We start from the raw sequence: 19,316 nt of genomic DNA, 5'->3' as shown, positions 1-19,316 counted from the left end.
GGAAAGTTACTTTCCCATGAGGTGGGAATCACTCCTCTTTTATTTTTTCCCAAAAAGACCCTTCAGCATTAAAGAAGCATTAAAGAGGCATTAAAGACCTAATTTTTATTAAGGGCATAATAGGAATTATACATAACTTTCCTAGGAAAGTGGATGGTCAACCAAACATAAGCACTTTGGAAATTTGTCATTTTCCCATGGTTAACCAAACATGCCAAAAGTACTTTCCTAGGTATCCTCTTCCTAGGAATCATATTCCTAGGAGGAAAAATACTTCCCGCGAACCAAACGAGCCCTTAAGTATTAGTTTTTGATTTCCTTGCTATAAGTTCCTTTGCACAAATTATAGGCTCCATATCCCCTCTCTCTCTCCAAATATGGTTCGATTTCAAAGTTTGGGGCTAAATACAAACTACATGGAAGTTGCTTGTGCATATGAGAGTAATTTTTTTTCTATTTGAAGTTAATATGGAGCAAGATTCTATGTAACTAGCTATTTATCGCTGAGGTATTCTGTTGGAGAAAAAACTTAATTGTGGCTTATATTCAGCTGAAATAGTGGATTTTTTTTTTTTTGCAATGGCGGCTCATACACTACGGATGTGAATGCGGCTAACAAAATCAGAAAATAGAATACTACGTAATGGCTCTGGAACAGATCCACTGTCTACTCAAACAAAACCACCGGAGTGATGGGCTGCATAGGAAGCCACCCAGTCGGCCATCCCGTTGGCCTCCGTAAACATGTGTAAAACATGGTGGGAGTCGCACTCCTCCATCAACCTACAAATCTCATGGATCAACGGGCGGTCCTCAGCAGTGCGTTCCCGCCTCCAGATCCACTCAACCACTATGGTCGAATCGCCCTCAAGAATAATACAGTCTGTACCTAGTGTCCGCCTCACGTAGTAGATATTCTTCCAGACTGCTCTAAGCTCGGCACGCACCACTGACGAGTCAAAAATCCGCCAGCCTTCAGCTGCAACCAATCTGGAGTCGTGATCTTGCATGGCGAACCCCACGCTGCTGCATCTCCCTTCATCATCCATACTGTCGTTGAAGTTTACCTTGAGAAAACTAGGGGTGGGTGCACCCATGAGACGAGAACTGTCCTGGACGCTGTGTGAGCAGAATGGGAGCCCTAAATATCCCTAACCAACTTAGGTGATGCCTCCTTAATGCTAGTGATCTCAGCCGCCTGCATAAGAGCTCTAGCCACTATGAAGTATTGCCCCTTTGCTCAAACTTGTTAGTGGCAGCTATCAAGCATGGATAATATAAATTTTAGTCCAACCTCTCCTCTTGGAATTGGTTGCCTTCATAACCAATACCTTCGTAGAGAACAGGACTTGATCCATGGCGACCCTCTTGATTTGGAGGTTGTGGACAGCGTGAAATTTGTGGGTGTTTCAGTACTTGATGGTAACACCGATATAACTAGTAAGATCTCTTCGTAACTATCTCTTGGATACTGCTGTATGACAGAGATTCAGATCCTTCGCAATACATTCAGGGATTTGGTGCAACACTTCTGATTGGGTGAGTACTTAGCTTTGTAATGATTTTATACAGTGGCTACCCCTCCCCTCAGTGTTCTGAAGGTAAGGTAAACTTCGATGAATCCCTTCTTAATCATCAAGCTTCGGCTGCATTTGTTATCCAAGATGCTTACGTAACTTATTTTGAGTTGCTAAGAATAAAATTCAGACTACTCCTATTCCATTTGCTCAACTTATAGCTGCATGGGCAGAGATGAATTGTGCCATAACTTACTGTTGTGGTTAGAAGAGGATTCACCTACTGTTGTCTCATGCATTGATGTAGGTCAAACATCCAAACTACAAGGAAATTCTTTCTTAAAGGACATCCTACAATGGAAATGGCTATTGTTTGCTTTTAAGATCAGCCGTATTCTATGACAAAAGCAATAGCCCAACTGATTAGGTGGCAGCAAAAGTGTAGAGCTTCTTCTTGGATGGACAGCTTATTCCTAGTTATCTCATATGCCGACTCTTATGGTGTATGTTACTCTAGAACTTAATTAAGTTACAAGCTATGCCTCCTATTTATACCAAAAATACCAACTCTTCCTCTTTCTTTTTTTTTTTTTTTTTTTTTTTTTTTGCTAAAGCAAAAGGGGTAGGGGGGGAGGAAGGGACAAGTCCACCCCCGCGTAGCAGCCCCCACTGGGCCCCCGCCCCGCCAGGAGAATGTTCGATGCGGGCAGAAATGGCCGTGTGTTGGGCACCCCGACCGGTTTTACTCATACCCTCCCCACCCGTAGGCCCGGCTCAGCTATTCCTCTGAGCTCTGGCTCGAGTCCCACGTATGAGTACGTCACACCCGGCACCACCCCGGCTACTAGCGGTTCAAGAGCGGTCCTACACCACAAGTCCAAGCAGTGGCCAAAGTAATGAGCTTCGGTCCACAATTTAATCGTCACCGCAGCGATTCGAACTTGGGACCTTATGGTTAGAATTGCTGCCCAGTACCACATACCAACTCTTCCTTTGATATTACAAAAAAGAGAGAGAGAAAGAATTAAATAGTTGTTTTTAAGAAAATTTGAAAAAATAAAAGCATTTTCAAAGATGTTCTATGGGCATACATATCAATACATCTTTGTTGGTCTTTTCTCTCTCCGTAACAGAAAAAGTGTACTAATTAAGTCATATAAGAACTAATATAAGACAAATGAAAATCTAGGGCAATAGTGAAATTTTTTTGACAAGATGGTAATGGTTACCATGATGCAAACTCCTTAATTTGAAAAACCAACTCCTTGCATCCCTATGTTTTTATTATCTACATGTAGCATCTTTGCACCTACAATGCTATAGCAAGTTGATGTGAGATAAGTAAAATTTTGAAAATATGGTGTAAAGATTACATGCACTCATGGGAGGAATTGTTCTCTTGAAGAGTTTCTATTACATAGGTGGGATTATGAATTATCCAATCTCTGATGAAACACTCATCATGGTAACTTAGATTTTATTTTATTAAAGAAAAAAAAATAATGCTTTCTAATCTAGGTGACTTAGATTTTATTTCATCAAAGGAAAAATAAGTGCACTGGCCAGTGAATGTATTTGTCAAATTGCATATATATTGGAAAGAAAGAAAATATAGGGATCATAACCTTTGCCTTCCATGTTCCTTCTTATAAATGCGACATGTGACCAATACTATAACTTAGGATATCTTACATGGAACCAACATTAAACCTGTTACGGGGGAACTTAGCCACCATGCCCCACGTGACCGGCACGCGCGCCCGGGAAGACTACAGCTGCCCCTTGATCCAGCAATCCGACCTCGGGTCGGATATCTTCGGCTCCGCAGCCCGACCCCGAGTCGGCTGCCCCTTGATCCAGCAATCCGACCTTGGGTCGGATATCTTCGGCTCCGCAGCCCGACCCCGAGTCGGCTGCCCCTTGATCCAGCAATCCGACCCCGAGTCGGCAATCTCTGACAACAACAGACTGTTCCCCTGAGGCACGCCGCGGCCCCCTGCTCCACTACTCCCTGCAACGGCCGTATCCGACGCTGTTTCACGATCCCCTGTAACAGCCGTACAAAGCGGAACTCCACTACGCCCTGCCATAGCCGTACCCAGCGCTGCCCCACGACGCCCTGTAACGGCCATGTCAGTGGCAACCCCATCGCGCCACACGATGACCAATCCCCAAAAGAACCCCCCAGCCTGGTATATATGCGGCTGGGGGGGAAGGGGGAGGGTAAGCAAGATTTTCCAGAGTATTATCTTACCTGCTACCTCTTCTTCTCCTTCGATCTCCCCTAACTTGATCGTCGGAGGGCCCCCACTACCCCGGTGGTGGTGCGAGGCTTGCTTGCAGGTTTCCCGGCGGAGGGCGGAGCGCAACCCAAGCAATTCAAAGGGAACCCCGTTCACACCGCTGTGCCAATCGTTCTCGGTTTGGACACCCAGCAACAGTTGGCGCTAGAGGAAGGGCCCCGGATCTCAGAGCGATCGTAATGGCACGGCGAGGTGGTCGTGGAGCTTCCAATGCTTTCGGTCGCGGGGCCTCTCGCACCTCTGGCCGGGAGGCCGCTGCATCTCCAACACACTCTCAGCAACACTCCACCGCCCCACCGCCCATTCAGACGGTCGAAGCCGCCCAGTTCGACCAGCTAGCCCAGCAGGTTTGCACCCTCGCGGAGGCGGTGCAGAATCTGCAGGGTACGATGTCCCGGGCGCCGCAGCGGGCTCAGGAGCCGCTGCTGCCTGAGCGTTCGCCTGTCCTCCTCAACCCGCGCTCCTTCCTCTCCCATGGGGAGGAGCGCCGGCGCAAGGAGGATTCTCGAGCACGCTCCATTCTGCCGGGACCTTCCCAACGGAGCTGCGCGGGGTACGAGAGGCGGGCCCGGGCGCGTTCCCAGACCCCCCAGTCCTCGAGGAACCCGCGCTCCAGTCGGTCCCCCTCTCGCCGCTCCTTGTCTCCCACCCACCGGTCGCGCTCCCTGGACCGGCGAGTGGACGATCTCCACCGACAACTCCAGGTCCTGAAGGGCCATTCCAAAGATCCCTTCGCCGACTTAGAGATCTCCTCCCAGCCGGCGCTCGCCTCGAGGATCCTGCGGACCCCGAATCCGCCGGGGTTCAAAATGCCGGCGATCGAGCCCTATGACGGGGCGGCGGACCCGCGGGATCACATCGAGAGTTTCAGGACCCTTATGCTCCTCCACGGAGCATCAGATCCCCTTCTCTGCAAGGCTTTCCCGGCAACCCTCCGTGGCCCGGCAAGGGCGTGGTTCGCCGGGCTGGAGGCTGACTCAATCCGGTCCTTCGACCAGTTCACTCGCCTCTTCATCACTCATTTCGCCGTCAGTAGCCGGCGGCGACTGGTCTCCGACTCCCTCTTTGATGTCCGGCAAAACGAGGGAGAAAGCTTGCGGGATTATCTTACCCGCTTCAACAGGGCTACGCTGGAGGTCCGGAACCTGAGTCAGGAGGTAGCTCTTCAGCCCTGAAGCGTGGCTTCCGGAAGGGCAGACTCACCTTCTCCCTGGACAAACGCCTGCCGCGGAGCTTCCCAGAGCTGTTGTCCCGGGCGAACCAGTATGCGGACGCCGAGGAGGCGGCCGCCCACCGGAGCAAGGAGGCCGCCGAGATCCCTCAAAAGCTTGGGAAGAAAAGGCGGAAAGAGGCACGCCAGAGGAGGAGCCCGACGCCTCAGCATCGGCGCAGAAGCCCATCGCCGGCGAAGAACCACGGCGCCCCACGCCCTCGTTCTCCGCCCCGACGTTTCAACCGGTACACCCCTCTCCTGACTCCTCGGGCCCAGATCCTTATGGAGATCAAGGGGCGGGAGGACCTCCCGGCCCCGAGACAGATGCGGAGGATCCCTGGGAAGAGGCCCTCCCGGGCGTACTGTGAGTACCACCGAGACCACGGCCACGACACGGAGGACTGCTTCCAGCTTCGGGACGAGATCGAGGCTCTCATCCGCCGGGGGCGTCTCGGTCGATATGTGAGCGACCGACGTCCCCCCGCAGACCCGCGTCCGGCCGACCCGGCCCCTCCGGAGCCTCGGGAGCAGAATCGACCCGTTGCGGGCGTGGTCCACACTATCACTGGGGGCTGCCCCCGGCCCGTGAGGAACGCAAGGGGCTCGACGGAAGCGTCAGGGGCGGCCGTCGCAAAGAGGCAGAGGGTCGGCAATATAATCACCTTTTGTGATGAGAATGTAAAGGGGGTTCAGACCCCCTACGATGACGCCATGGTGATCTCCCTCACTATGGCAAACTATGATGTAAGGCGTGTTCTTGTGGATAGTGGAAGCTCAGCTGATATCTTGTTTTACGAGGCCTTCCAAAAGATGGGCTTGTCCAGACAATTGTTGCACAAAATATCCACCCCCCCATAGGATTCACCGGTGACGCTGTCCCGGCGGAAGGTGTCGTTGAGCTGCCTGTGACTGCGGGCGTCGCACCCGCAGAAGCCATGGTGCGACTCGGGTTCTTGGTCGTCCGTGTTCCCTCAGCCTACAACGCTATCCTCGGACGACCCGAGCTTAACGCCCTTCGCGCGGTGGTCTCCACGTACCACTTGCTCATGCGGTTCCCCACGGCGGTCGGGATCGGAGAGGTCCGAGGCGACCAACCGACCGCACGGCAATGTTTCCTAGCGACCCTCAAAGGGAAGAAGCCCGCGGAAGCCCTAAGCGTCGAGTCCCTGGATGCCAGAGACGAGGTGGCCTTGCGGCAGGGGGAGCCGGCCGAGGGTGTGGTCGAAGTTCCCCTCGAGGAAGGCCGCCCGGACCGGGCGGTCCGGGTCGGCGCCAATCTCGACCCGGGAGCTCGGGCCCGGTTGGTGGAATTCCTCCGAGCCAATGCCGATGTATTTGCCTGGTCGGCGGCCGATGTAACTGGGATCGACCCGGAGGTCATTTCTCACGCCCTCAACGACGACCCGACCCACCGGCCAGTGAAACAGAAGAAGAGACACTGTGCCCCGGATCGGATCCGGGTGGTCGACCAGGAGGTAGACAAGCTCTTGGAGGCAGAATTCATAAGGGAGGTGAGTTACCCCGAGTGGCTGGCAAATGTCGTACTTGTCCGGAAGGCGAGCGGGAAGTGGAGGATGTGCGTCGACTATACCGACCTGAACAAGGCGTGCCCTAAGGATAGCTTTCCGCTTCCGCGGATAGACCAACTGGTCGACGCGACTTCCGGATATCAGCTGCTGTCTTTCATGGACGCCTTCTCCGGTTACAACCAGATAATGATGGCCCCATAGGACGAGGAGAAAACTGCCTTTATAACAGACCGGGGGCTGTACTGCTACAAGGTAATGCCCTTCGGTCTGAAGAATGCTGGCGCCACTTACCAGCGCCTCGTCAACAAAATCTTCAAAGAGCAAATCGGCCGGAACATGGAGGTGTACGTGGACGATATGCTGGTGAAGAGCCACCAGGCAGACCAGCACATCGTGAATCTGGAGGAGACTTTCACCACCTTACGGAAGTTTCGCATGAAGCTGAACCCAGCGAAGTGCGCCTTTGGCGCTTCGGCCGGGAGGTTCCTTGGTTTCATTGTCAACCAGCGGGGTATCGAAGCCAACCCGGACAAAATCAAGGCCATCCAAGGTATGTCCCCTCCGACCAAAGTAAAGGAAGTTCAGGAGCTCGCTGGAAGGGTCGCCGCGCTCGGACGATTTGCGGCAAAATCGGCCGAACGCTGCCAACCATTCTTCAAGGTGTTAAAACGCCCGAAAGACTTCCTCTGGACGGCCGAATGTCAAGCAGCATTCGACCAGCTCAAGGAATACCTGGCGTCTCCTCCCCTACTGTCCAAGCCGCAAGAAGGGGAGATGCTCTACCTCTATCTGGCGGTCTCTCCAACCGCGGTCAGTGCGGTGCTGGTTCGGGAAGAGGCAAAGCTCCAGAAGCCTGTGTACTACATCAGCCGGGTCCTACGGGACGCCGAGACGCGGTATACGAAGGCTGAAAAGATCGCCTTCGCGCTGCTAACCGCGACCAGGAGGCTCCGCCCCTATTTTCAGGCCCATTCTGTCACCTTCTTAACTGATCAACCACTACGACAGATCCTCAGCAACCCCGAGAATGCGGGACGGCTGGTGAAGTGGGCAGTAGAACTCGGTGAGTTCGACATCCGCTACCAGCCTCGACCCGCCATCAAGGCCCAGGTGCTCGCGGACTTCCTCGCTGAGTGCACGGTGCAGGAGGCGGAACCTAGTCCACCGGAAACGCCCAGCCTCGACCTCCCGACCTGGACGCTTCACATCGATGGGTCGTCGAACCCCGAGGGTGGAGGGGCCGGGCTGGTCCTTACCAGTCCTGATGGAGTGATAGCCGAGTATGCCTTGAGGTTTGGATTTCCAGTGACCAACAACGAGGCGGAGTACGAGGCCCTAGTCACGGGACTCAAACTCGCCGGGGAGCTCGGCATCCGGCGTTTGAAGGTCTTCACCGACTCCCAGCTGGTGGTCGGGCAGGTCCGTGGAGAGTTCGAGGCCCGGAGCCCGACCATGCAGAACTACGTCCGGAAGGTGCAAGCACTCATTCCCGACCTCGGCAGTGTCGGCATCCAGCAGGTCCCCAGAAGCGAAAATGCCAGGGCCGACAGATTGTCCCGCTTGGTGGGCGCAGAGGCGCACAACTTGTCGAGGGCAATCTACCTGGAGACCCTGGATGCCCCGAGCATCGGCGAGGCTGGAGCGGTGATGGCGATTGATCCGGAGCCATCTTGGATGGACCCGCTCGTCGCCTACCTCGCCGAAGGGATCCTCCCTGAAGACGAAGATCAAGCTCGGCGACTTGTCAGGAAGTCCGCCCACTACGTACTCTATGAAGGGAGGCTGTATCAGACCTCGTTTACCGCCCCCCTCTTAAGGTGCCTCCGCCCCTCGGAGGCGGCCTACGTCCTCGGCGAAGTCCATGAGGGCGTCTGCGGATCGCACTCGGGGGCTAGGTCCTTGGCGCACAAGATCATGAGGCAAGGCTATTATTGGCCTACCTTGTTGGAGGACTCAAAGGATCACGTACGGAAATGCGACGCCTGCCAGCGCCACGCCAACGTCCAGAGAGTCCCTTCTGTCCCTTGGCACCAATCACCGCACCCTGGCCCTTCGCACAGTGGGGAATGGATATCCTCGGACCATTCTCCGTCGCTTCCGCCCAGCGGAAATTCTTGATTGTTGCAATCGACTACTTCACCAAGTGGGTGGAGGCAGAGCCGCTGGCCACTATCACGGAGGCGCAAGTCCGGAAGTTCGTGAAGAAAAACATCATTGTCCGATTTGGGGTACCCCGGGTCCTCATCTCGGATAATGGTCGACAGTTCGACAACAAGCATTTCCGTGACTTCTGCGAGGAGTTCGGGATCGAGCATCGGTTCACATCTGTGTCGCATCCCCAAACCAACGGTGAGGCCGAGGTGACGAACCGGACAATCCTCCAAGGAATTAAGGCGCGAATCGGTCGGACGGGGCAAGCTTGGATCGAAGAACTCGAGAACGTCCCTTGGGCGTATCGGACCACGCATCGGACCCCTACCGGGGAGACGCCTTTCAGCCTAACCTATGGCACGGAAGCGGTTGTCCTCGTGGAGCTCGGACTCCCCTCGCCCCGGGTGGCTACGCACCAACCCGAGGCCAATTCGGAGCAACTCCGAGGAAACCTGGACCTCTTGGAAGAAGTGAGGGAAATGGCGCAGGTTCGGATGGCGATGTATCAGCGGAGGGTGGCCCGATATTATAACTCCAAGGTCCGACCAAAACTTTTCAGAATCGGAGATCTGGTGCTAAGGCGAGCCAAAGCATCTCAACCCGCGGAAGGTGGGAAGCTGGCGCCAAATTGGGAAGGCCCGTATAGGGTTCGCTGGGTAAACCGACCTGGCTCCTACCAGTTGGAGGCCCTAGATGGTCGAGAAATTCCAAGGAGCTGGAATTCCGCTAACCTACGGGTGTATTACCAGTAGAAAGACAAAGCCAGAAAGACAGTTCAAAAAATGTATAGTCCTTTTCATCTCAATAATTCCTGGTTACAATGGCGTGTTCGTGTGATTACAAAGAATTCCCAGAGGGGAATTGGGGAGTAAAGAAAGTAAGGAAGAGGTGGGGACTCCGTTAAGCTGAAGATCTGGGATCCCGAACCCTCCATCCGAAGCAGCTGCAATCCCACCGGGCGTGGGTGCTTCCCCCCGGAGGCGCCATCGACGCCTCACGCAAAAGACGAAGAGCCAGCGCGGACGAAGAAGTTCGCACTGCTTCTAGAGGAACGCCACCTCCAAGGGATATTCCGGTCCTCCCCAGGAGAAGGGGAGGAAAGGAATATAAGGGAGAAGAGCGCGAGGAGGCGCGATCCCGGATGAAGCGTCTAGCGCAGAGCTCAATCGGGAGGTGGGACTGAAAAGAGGGGGGATGTGATCCCGGATGAAACGCCTAGAGCGGAGTTCCGCCGGGGAGAATCTCCTTGTTGATCCCAGATGAAACGGCTAGTTGGCGGAAGTCGCGAGGGGCGCGCCTCCCGTTCCTCCGGCAGGGGTTTCCCAGCCACGCACCGGAGAGGAGGTCCACGATCCATGGCAACCTGAACAGCTCCGGCTTGGCAGGCTCCACCGCACCTGCACTTATATTTATAGCCAAACTGTGGCCCCCCGGTCGTTCCGATGCGGGTGGCTCCAATAAATGCGGGCGCATCGAATCCGAAGCCGTTCCGGCTCTCGAGGCGTATCCTCCCACGACCTCCTAAGCGTCGTTCTCCTTAATTGCATTCTTCATGCAGGACACCCCGGGCGGCGTGTATCCCACGGCCCACGTATCTCCGCACGCGCCCAGGCCGCATCCGCCTCGAAGAACGCGCGTATCACGGCCGCTTAACTGGCACTCCTCGCAAGCAGCAACTGGCCGATCCGATTTCCCAGGTAACGCCTCAATTAGCATTTAATAGCCTTCTGGTGTTCCCCAGGCGACGCTTCGAGAGGAGGAGAAATACGATCGCAGCTGGCCACGGAGAAACCCCGTCGAGCGGCAAGTGATAGGCGCGCGACCAACGAGTGGAATTCCCCGAGGCTCAGCCCTCGGATGCCATCCCGGGAACAGACTAGCCTGAAGCCCCGACCGGTCGCCTCGGCTTGCGCCAGCCTTGGCCGACCAACGAGCGGAATTCTCCGAGGCTCAGTCCTCGGATGCCAGGCTAACCCGATGATCATCCCGGGAGCAGACTAGCCTGAAGCCCCGACCGGTCGCCTCGGCTTGCGCCAGCCTTGGCCGACCAATGAGCGGAATTCCCCGAGGCTCAGCCCTCGGATGCCAGGCTAACCCGATGATCATCCCGGGAGCAGACTAGCCTGAAGCCCCGACCGGTCGTGTCACGACCCCCGCCCCGTTCCCGGCGGGCCGCCGCGACGGTCCTAGGGTGCGGGTAGGCATAAGGCCACCAGCCACCACTAGAACCCTACTACCTATCAATCATCCATAAATTCTGAAAAATTTTGGCATGATGCATGCACAAAATGATCACCTTTCCTATGGTGACCTGTCAGGATTATCTCAATACATATAACACACTACCTGTCAGAGCAGCAATCACATAATCTGTCACATATAAACCTGGACAATATATAGCAATACATTATCACAGGCACACAACTGATCTGCACACATATATATACCTGCTTCCCAATCCATCCATGGTCAAACCCATATCCACAACAGGATCTATGACTGTAACTATGCACTATATATAATAGAAGGTTTATAATACACCAAAAGGGGATAAACCTCTATCTACATTATACTATACTATGGAGCGGCACAGCTAGCAGGCAACCACTAATCCTGCTCCTCTCTATACAATACCTGCCCTGCAATCAAAAATATCAAACTGGGGAGTGAGTATATAAATACTCAGTGAGTGGAGTAGAGAGTACTATGCACATGAGACAGAATATAATCATGGCTCGAGATGAAATCTCAAGATCAATAACAAGATGAACATGATCTCAACATAGAGAATATGGAGTAAATCATCAATATCACCACAATCAATATCAACTCATCTGAAGCATATATGGAATAATCAAGTAAACATATATGCTACTCATGAATATGCTCAACAGATCATAATGCTGGAACATACAAATCAGGTGTCAATATGCTGAAATCATCACTAGACAGCTATCGGGAGGTGGGTTTTACGCCCCAGGCGAACCAGCAACAACTCCCTACTGCCATATGCATATATCGAATATGACACCACACCAATATGTAAATCTTCACTAGACAGCCGTCGGGAGGTGGGTTTTACGCCCCAGGCGAACCAGCAACAACTCCCCACTGTCACATGCATATGCAGGATAAGACACCATATCGATAATATAAATGCTAGACAGCTATCGGGAGGTGGGTTTTACGCCCCAGGCGAACCAGCAACAACTCCCCACTGTCACATGCATATGCAGGATAAGATACCACACTGATCATGTAAATGCTGGCCAGTATCCAGAACAGAAATCCATCTCACATCTACATACTAAACGGCACCTCGCGGGAATTCTACATCCGCGGAAAGCCATACTGCACCTCGCGGGGTCTTACTATGCCCGGCGGCAAGCAGAATATAAGTCGTAGGACCGGCCGATCCTACGCCTAGGGCCGTGTCCCCCCCTAGGAAGGGACTGGGCTCCGCCCACCCAGAAGGCTACTATGTGCACAAAGGCCGATGTTCAACCCCCATCGACTATAGGTGTCCTGCAAATACTGCCAAGCCATGCATAAATGCCATAATGCACCCTCCCAATACTCTACTAAAAATGAGTATAATCAAGACTACCACTCACTTGATCATGACCCAATCATAAACTAACATCAGGGTTAGGAGTGAGGGTCAAGGAAGTGCAATACAACTCAATATACCATTAAAAAGGCTCTACAAATCTTTGAAATAGAGGAAATGAAATCAATTTACAAAAGAAATCATTTCACAATTCAGAATCAATTTGATTACTCATCAACCCCTCGTAATTCCTCTCAATGTTTCCTCAAATGCATGTACAGAATAATCAAGCATGGAGAATCAAAATATAGAGGAATATACAACAACAATTAATCAATAGGCTCAGGTGGAATCAATTCACACCTGGCGACATTCATGAAAATGAATTAAGGATGCTCATGGTGCAAAGTACATGACTCCCACTCACAAGTCTTTGAAATAGATGAAATGAAATCACTTTACAAAAGATGTCATTTCCCAATTCAGATCCATCGTAATTCCTCTCAATGTTCCCTCGAATGCATGTACAGAATAATCAAGCATGGAGAATCAAGATTATAGAGGAATCTACTACGATATCAATCAATATGCTCAAGTGGAATCAATTCACACTTAGCGACATTCATGAAAATGAATTAAGGATGCTCATGGTGCAAAGTACATGACTCCCACTCACCTGTCAATCTGGCACAGCCCTGATACGCCTCCAAAAATCTACAGCAGGCAGTGGGGAACTTCTTCTTCTTGTTTCCTAGCTTCTTGCCCAACTGTGACATGCATTTACAATACATTTAGTCTTGTATCAAGGGCTATAATCTACGTGCCAATTATAACATAGGGAACTTTAATTGATTCAACTCCCCTGTTCCCTAAATCTTTTCTTTTCTTTCTTCTTTTCCTTTTTAATTAATTAACTCACCATTTATGTGTATTAGGGACTCCCTTGCACGAGTACAAGGTCTCCTTTTAGCTTGATCTAGGCTTAATACCCTATTATAGCATGAAATCCCCTATTTTCCACCCGGATGAACAGTAACCTGGACTGACAGTGGGTTACTTCATCCCGATTTTGATCCACTTTCAGGACTCCAAATTTGATGAAATTTTTACCTAACATTCTACACTCATAGGGGATTCCAAAGAGGTAACATGCATCATCATCGGAGGCCGTTTGACCCCTAAATAATTCGCCGAAGTTGGGACTTCGACACAGTTTTTCCGTAGTGCCGGAAAAATTTGTTAAAATCCGATTCTTCCTCTTTTAACCACCTCTACAACCCTTATCCGACCCCTCTAGACTATATCCACCCTTTGTATAGCCTAATGTCATCAAAAGACTAGATAGGGATGGATATTTACCTTTTTCTTTTTGGAAATCGAGGTCCTTGCGTAGAGAAGAAGGAGATCTACACTTTTCCCTTCAGCTGGAAGTGCAACCGGAATCTCCTTCCTCTTCCTTTCTTCCTTTCCTTTCCTCTTCCTTTCTTCCTTTCCTTTCCTCTCCTTCTTTTTCTTCCTCTCTGTCCGTCTGAGAACCCCCTCCCTCTTTCTTTCTTTGCTTCATTCCGTGAGCCAGCTCAAACCCTCCAATTAAATCACATCAAGATACTATTCACCCTTTTTTTAATATTATTAAATTCCCATTTTGCCCCTAACACTTCAACATATCTACTGTTATGCCATTAACTTTTGATTCCTTTCCAATTTTACCCTTACCACTTCAACTTATCTACAACTATGCCATTATCTTTTGATTCCTCCCAATTTTACCCCTTATATTAATTTTAAAGGACTATTCTATCCTTTTTTATATAAAAAAAATATTTTGGGGTTATTACAGGTCGCCTCGGCTTGCGCCAGCCTTGGCCGACCAACGAGCGGAATTCCTCGAGGCTCAGCCCTCGGATGCCAGGCTAACCCGATGATCATCCCGGGAGCAGACTAGCCTGAAGCCCCGACCGGTCGCCTCGGCTTGCGCCAGCCTTGGCCGACCAACGAGCGGAATTCCCCGAGGCTCAGCCCTCGGATGCCAGGCTAACCCGATGATCATCCCGGGAGCAGACTAGCCTGAAGCCCCGACCGGTCGCCTCGGCTTGCGCCAGCCTTGGCCGACCAACGAGCGGAATTCCCCGAGGCTCAGTCCTCGGATGCCAGGCTAACCCGATGATCATCCCGGGAGCAGACTAGCCTGAAGCCCCGACCGGTCGCCTCGGCTTGCGCCAGCCTTGGCCGACCAACGAGCGGAATTCCCCGAGGCTCGGCCCTCGGATGCCAGGCTAACCCGATGATCATCCCGGGAACAGACTAGCCTGAAGCCCCGACCGGTCGCCTCGGCTTGCGCCAGCCTTGGCCGACCAACGAGCGGAATTCTCCGAGGCTCAGCCCTCGGATGCCAGGCTAACCCGATGATCATCCCGGGAGTAGACTAGCCTGAAGCCCCGACCGGTCGCCTCGGCTTGCGCCAGCCTTGGCCGACCAACGAGCGGAATTCCCCGAGGCTCAGTCCTCGGATGCCAGGCTAACCCGATGATCATCCCGGGAGCAGACTAGCCTGAAGCCCCGACCGGTCGTCTCGGCTTGCGCCAGCCTTGGCCGACCAACGAGCGGAATTCCCCGAGGCTCGGCCCTCGGATGCCAGGCTAACCCGATGATCATCCCGGGAGCAGACTAGCCTGAAGCCCCGACCGGTCGCCTCGGCTTGCGCCAGCCTTGGCCGACCAACGAGCGGAATTCCTCGAGGCTCAGTCCTCGGATGCCAGGCTAACCCGATGATCATCCCGGGAGCAGACTAGCCTGAAGCCCCGACCGGTCGCCTCGGCTTGCGCCAGCCTTGGCCGACCAATGAGCGGAATTTCCTGAGGCCTAACCCTCGGATGCCTGGCCTAGCGCCGGAAGAATTTCCTGAGGCCTAACCCTCGGATGCCTGGCCTAGCGCCGGAAGAATTTCCTGAGGCCTAACCCTCGGATGCCTGGCCTAGCGCCGGAAGAATTTCCTGAGGCCTAACCCTCGGATGCCTGGCCTAGTGCCGGAGGAACTTCAAGAGTCAGGAGTCGGCGAGACGCTACCAAGAGCTAAAAAAGAAGAAGTGATGGCGGGCTCACGGTCGGCGGGGACCGAGCTCAGACCGACGTTCACCAAGGCATCCTCGGAAATAAGGTGAGCCACCGGGGGGAGCCGGCCCTCGGCAACCAACCCCCTCAAAACGGCGACGCCATCGGACTCCTCCCTTGACAACCTCGATAGGCCGATCGGGGACTTCATCGGCGCCTCCCAGGTTGTCCCGATTCCCCAAGAGGAATCTACGTCGATAAAAAAGAAACGCTCCTTCCAGCCATGAATGGAGGAAGGAGCCTCCTTGACGAGGCCGCACCCTCGCCGCGCCGCAAAGCACCACCACCCTCTGTCCCGGGGGTGGCCGTTCAGGCCGTAGCATTCCCAAAAGACATTCAGGGTGGCGGAAACCTCGTGCATGCGGCAGAGAACCTGGAAGGCCGTCAGGGTACGCCATGAGTTCGGCACCAGTTGCGTCGGCGCCACTCTTAAACCTCGAAGCACCTGCACGACTAAGTCCGAGGAGGGAAAGCGGAACCCAGCCCGAAGGATGTCCTCATTGATGGCGACCTTCCCTGGAGGAGGATGGGACATCCTCTCCTCAGGCCCCGGGAGCGTAACGTTGCAGGTTTCGGGAAGGTGGTACCGGGCCACGAACCTATCTAGATCTTCGGGGACCAGCTCCGACTGAATGCGGTCTGCTCTTACTTCGTCCATCCCTAACGGCCAGTGAATCTACGGTCAGGACGGGGTCAAGAGGGGAGAAGGGACCGGAACGACTGGGGTACACTAATACGAAAGGAGAAAGTACGGAGGGCCCTAAATTGCAGAGTGGGGCAACTCACCGGAAGGGAAGGAAGAACGGCTCCGAAAGCGCCAAAGGAGGAGCGAACGAACAGTCCGACGGCAACGGCAGCAGCACAGGGGAGAAACTCGAGGATGCCTGTGAAGAGAAAGGCGGACGGGGGAGGGCTCCCGGTTAAATAGGCGGAAAGGCGGGTGACGCCTTGGTGACGCCAGAGGACGCCTGGCTGCCGAAGGTTCGTTCGCGCCCCAAAGGCGAATCGACGCCATTAAGGAAGGATGTCCGCCGAAATCCGCAGACCGCTAGATCAGCGACAACCGCCATACGCCGTAAAGAAGGCGGGGAGCTCGAAGCGCGCGCGCCTTTCCGAGGGATGGCGGCAATCTCGAAGCATCACTCCCTTCACCCGTTCCCCTCCTGGTTCCAGGCTCGGAAGTGGGGGGCTACTGTTACGGGGGAACTTAGCCACCATGCCCCACGTGACCGGCACGCGCGCCCGGGAAGACTACGGCTGCCCCTTGATCCAGCAATCCGACCTCGGGTTGGATATCTTCGGCTCCGCAGCCCGACCCCGAGTCGGCTGCCCCTTGATCCAGCAATCCAACCCCGAGTCGGCAATTTCTGACAACAACAGACTATTCCCCTGAGGCACGCCGCGGCCCCCTGCTCCACTACTCCCTGCAACGGCCGTATCCGACGCTGTTTCACGATCCCCTGTAACAGCCGTACAAAGCGGAACTCCACTACGCCCTGCCATAGCCGTACCCAGCGCTGCCCCACGACGCCCTGTAACGGCCATGTCAGTGGCAACCCCATCGCGCCACACGATGACCAATCCCCAAAAGAACCCCCCAGCCTGGTATATATGCGGCTGGGGGGGAAGGGGGAGGGTAAGCAAGATTTTCCAGAGTATTATCTTACCTGCTACCTCTTCTTCTCCTTCGATCTCCCCTAACTTGATTGTCGGAGGGCCCCCACTACCCCGGTGGTGGTGCGAGGCTTGCTTGCAGGTTTCCCGGCGGAGGGCGGAGCGCAACCCAAGCAATTCAAAGGGAACCCCGTTCACACCGCTGTGCCAATCGTTCTCGGTTTGGACACCCAGCAACAAAACCCAAGATACCAAATATTATAAAAAGACAAACATTATCTGTCCCCTCTATGGGCTCGTTTGGTTTGCGGAAAAAAAAGGGAAAAAGTGTGGTCAACAAAAAAGTAATGAGATGCCTCTTGTTTGGTTGGAGTTTTTAAAGGAGAGAAAAGGAAATGTTATATTTCTATGGAAATATAATTCTCACGTTTCATGAAAAAAGTCTTTCACATAAGAAACATGAAAAAATTACTTTTCCATGAGCCAGAAATCACTCCCTTTTTATTGTTTCCCAAAAAAACCCTTCAGCATTAAAAAGGCATTAAAGACCTAATTTATATTAAGGGTATAATAGGAATTATACATAATTTTTTCAAAAAAGTGGATGATCAATTAAACATAAGTCATTTGAAAATCTGTCACTTTTTTATTATCAACCAAATATGTCAAAAGTACTTTTTTTAGATATTCTCTATCTAGAAATCTGCTTTTCAGAAATTATATTTATAGAAAGAAAAATGCTTTTTAAGAAGCAAACGAGTTTTATATGAAAATAAATAGAAACCCTTTTTTATAATAGGGATACTTTGTTTGTTTTACTTAAATTAATACCTAGTGGGCTTGACCTTTTCGAATTCAAAAAAGCATGTTTGGCATTCAATTTTTGATATGATGTTCGGTTAATCCTCGCCTAGTATGCTTCTGCTCAACATAAACAACCCACACCCGTCTTTTCGTTTCCTTTGATGAATACTAGTTTTTTTATCTTTTTTGTTTTCGGATTAAGTACCAATCTTTACATCTTCAATCAATGCACCTTCCTTGCTGCTGTTAAGCCAGAGAAGAAACAGAAAAAGTGAAGTGCATTTGCCAAGTTACACAAAGAATGAGGAGCATATCTCGAATCATTCATGGTTCTTTCACGTGCTAAACATGCCCAACAGCAAAAGATTTCTTACCTCCTGGTTTCATCCAGGTCCATTGCAGTCTCAACCCTCCTGCCAATTGCACCCAATTACTTGGATATTTAGATTTTACATGCACCATTTTTAATTTCATGTGCCAATCCAGTACAAACTTTAATCTTTGAGTTAACAATGTCTCATACAACATCTGGAGGAATCTAGTCCAAGTCCGGCTATCACAGATGACGTATGTTAAATTTATAACAACAATCAATAACAATAATTCTAATTTTATAACAATAATATTCAGAGTTCCTATGGATCAAAGAATAATAAAAAAAAAACTAGAAGGTGTACTCAAATAAGTAGAATTGTTATTGGTTTGCGAGCACCAACACAATCTCTGCATGTGGTTTTGAGCTCATAAAAATTATTTTCTACACTGCATGCACCATATCGCTCGTTCATGCAACCAATCATAATTAGTTATTTTTATAGATCTTACTCATCAAACAGCTGTGATGCATGGCATGCGTGGAGCTATGATGCACGTAATGTAGAGAGTAAAATCTCCGTTACATGATTAATCCATGCAGCTCAACCTAATATTAAAACTATGACCTCTCCAGCAGAAAGAGGGCACCTAGAGCCACTGCCACGTCCGCATGCTATATAAAAATCGAACAACAGGAAATATAACGCCAACGGTCGCACCGCCCTCGGATTTTACTCTCCTTCCGAGTGTTGCCCGTACTTGACCCGGATAACCCGCAGTTGATTTAATTCAAATGGTCCAAGTCAAAGATCAACCGCCTGATTTTTTTTTTTACCACGTCATACACGTGCATAAATACAACTAATAAAATTAAAAAAATTAAAAACATTCACTAGAATTTTTTAAAATAATTTTTAAAATAATGCGCTGAAAAAGAGGCCATCCAATCAAATCTTTGAGTAAATACGGGTGACTCGGAAAAAGTCATGTCCTCTTATATGTCTTCAGATCGCGGAGCAACGATTGCCCGCCGGCCACGTTATGCCGACCTCGAACCATCCGACCCTGATTTCAAAATAAATAATGATCACCGGTTGGGACCCGTCCAGAATCCAGTGGGCCCTAATCGTGTACGCGACCTGGCCGGTTGGCAATTCATGTCTTTCAAATCCAGCCCGTCTGATCTTAGATTTTTTATTCGATTCCAGT

Source organism: Phoenix dactylifera, chromosome 2, assembly GCF_009389715.1.
Source record: "Phoenix dactylifera cultivar Barhee BC4 chromosome 2, palm_55x_up_171113_PBpolish2nd_filt_p, whole genome shotgun sequence".
Taxonomy (NCBI): domain Eukaryota; kingdom Viridiplantae; phylum Streptophyta; class Magnoliopsida; order Arecales; family Arecaceae; genus Phoenix; species Phoenix dactylifera.
Note: the sequence above shows the minus strand (reverse complement) of the source record.